At 47.0% G+C, this 2,503-nt stretch overlaps 1 pseudogene; it reads left to right on the top strand.

The window, feature by feature from the left end:
* Positions 1 to 621: 621 nt before the first annotated feature.
* On the top strand, positions 622 to 739 carry LOC126253736 (5S ribosomal RNA; annotated as a pseudogene).
* Positions 740 to 2,503: the final 1,764 nt, after the last annotated feature.

Here is a 2,503-nt window from a genome sequence, read left to right as displayed (position 1 = left end):
ACCAATGCAGCTTCGACAGTTTACAATTACAATACCGATTGCTGCTTGGCCCCCGCATGTCCTGACTTTGCCGCGCACCCTTTGAGGCTGCTGCCCTTTCTGTACTTGCCCGAGGCCATCTAACCTAAAAAACCGCCCAGTCCACGCCACACAACCCCTGCTACCCGTGTATCCGCTTGCTGCGTGTAGTGGAATGATGCTAACATGATACTAACAGTTCAAGATAGTAAGGAACAAATGGTCACACTAGCACACAGATGCCGCTAGAGATGCTGTGGTGTTGGAGGGTGTGATGCCATGTCTGTAAGTAACTAATTAATGAAAGAAATCAGAGAAACTGATTGTCACTGTTTATTGTTAGCAGATGAAGGTACTCTCGCTAACCACTATTCTGTCCGTTGACCATGGAAACATCAATGCACTTTTCCTACTGCTGCAATTTCAGCTACTAGAATCGATAATATGCAGAAATAAGGGGAAAGGGGGAAAATTACATATCAGTAAGAGCAATCAATTTTTAAATAAATCGAATTAAATTTTCCGTTAATATTAGTAACAATAATTTCGTATGGCTCAATAGCCTGGTCAAGCCTTTTAACTAGACGGCTCTTCGACTACTTCGGCAACGGTCTTACCGCAGTGGATACACCGGTTCCCGTTATATCACCGAAGTTAAGCGTTGTCGGGCATGGCCGGCACTTGGATGGGTGACCACCATGGCCGCCATGCGCTGTTGCCATTTTTCGTGGTGCACTCAGCCTCGTGGTGCCAACTGAGGAGATACTCGACCGAATAGTAGCGGCTCCGGTCACAGGAAACCATCATAACGACCGGGAGTACAGTGTGCTGACCACACGCCCCTCCTATCCTCATCCTCAGTTGAGGATGACACGGCGGTCGAATGGTCCCGATGGGCCACTTGTCGCCTGAAGACGGAGTGCTGAGTGCTTCTTTGGCTACTTGCGTGTCTCTAACTTTCCCCAGTTATCCAGCTGGAGTAGGGGGATCTACAATTTAACGTGGAATACGAACCACGTTTCGTTCTTGGGAACTCCTCACATCGTTGAGAGGTGGAAGATAGGCTACACACTGAGAGCCTCCGTGGCCGACCGGGATTCGATCCCGAGAACTCTCGGTTTCGCCCTCTACCACTAGACCAGAAGGCCCGACGTATTGTCCGTTAAAACACAATAAACTGGAGGTAGTCTTGGTTGACAAATGGAAGTGAAACGACCCACAATTATGGGTTACTCGGCACACAGCCGTCTTACTGTAGATTAAGAAACACATATGTAAACCCTTTAAGAAACAAATGAAAACTCGTCCTGTCGGTTGTTGTTGTTGTTGTGGTCTTCAGTCCTGAGACTGGTTTGATGCTGCTTTCCATGCTACTCTATCCTGTGCAAGCTTCTTCATCTCCCAGTACCTACTGCAACCTACATCCTTCTGAATCTGCTTAGTGTATTCATCTCTTGGTCTCCCCCTACGATTTTTACCCTCCACGCTGCCCTCCAATACTAAATTGGTGATCCCTTGATGCCTCGGAACATGTCCTACCAACCGATCCCTTCTTCTGTGTCCTGTCGGTAGGGAGTGGTATCTGGAGAATTTAGATAAACTCTTGGAGGTAAATATCACGGAACAAAGTAGTTAACCACGAGGAGTCACGTATACGAACGCAAAGACAGGGACAGTGCCGGCTGCCGGCGGAGCAAGTGGCATAATAGCGTAATAAGGGCGACCGAGGCAGCCCCGAGCATTCTAATGCGCTGCATACTAACTAAAACTGACAGACTCCAGACAAGACAGCTTCCAAGGTGATGGAAACCAGTACATGTACAATAAGATGGTGGCAAATCCCGCACTGATATCTGTAGAGACGTGGTTCAGAGCAGGAAGTGCAACGGAACGGGACTTGGAGAGCGTCTCTCCGTGGTTCTGTAAACTCGGACGCAGCACCGTAGCGTGCTTCTTCTGAGGTTCCTCTTGCCAACTTTACTGTGGGTGGCAGTTAACACAGTTCCTGCTCCTCCTAGTCGGGAGTGCGGTTTGCTCTCCTGAGATTTCAGTTGGGCGACCTGTCCTGACGCCAGATCAACGGATGCGGGAGGAGCTGGTGTTCGTGCGCAATGGCGTGTCTGTAGCCTAAAACTGAAAGTAACTGTCCCGAACTTCTACTAATTTTCGCCATCTTGTGGCTATTCTAAATTAATGGATCGTTGAATCTCAAAATTTATCTGTCATCCAGCATTTGATAGTCCTCTTTAATGTGTAAATTGACCAATTTTATCGACTTTTTAATTAATTAAACAATAAAGCCTTGGTTACTATCATTGTGATCGTGATTACGTATACTGTACTAATCGACAAATGGGGAGATATTACTTTTATCTCTCTTTCTTTGTTTGCGACAAGACTGGACAGCTGCTGAGGCTTCTCCACGTGACTTATACGTCTCAGAAATACACTCCTGGAAATTGAAATAAGAACACCGTGAATTCAT

Source organism: Schistocerca nitens, chromosome 4, assembly GCF_023898315.1.
Source record: "Schistocerca nitens isolate TAMUIC-IGC-003100 chromosome 4, iqSchNite1.1, whole genome shotgun sequence".
NCBI classification, from domain to species: domain Eukaryota; kingdom Metazoa; phylum Arthropoda; class Insecta; order Orthoptera; family Acrididae; genus Schistocerca; species Schistocerca nitens.
Note: the sequence above shows the minus strand (reverse complement) of the source record. Positions and strands in the feature narration are given on the sequence as shown.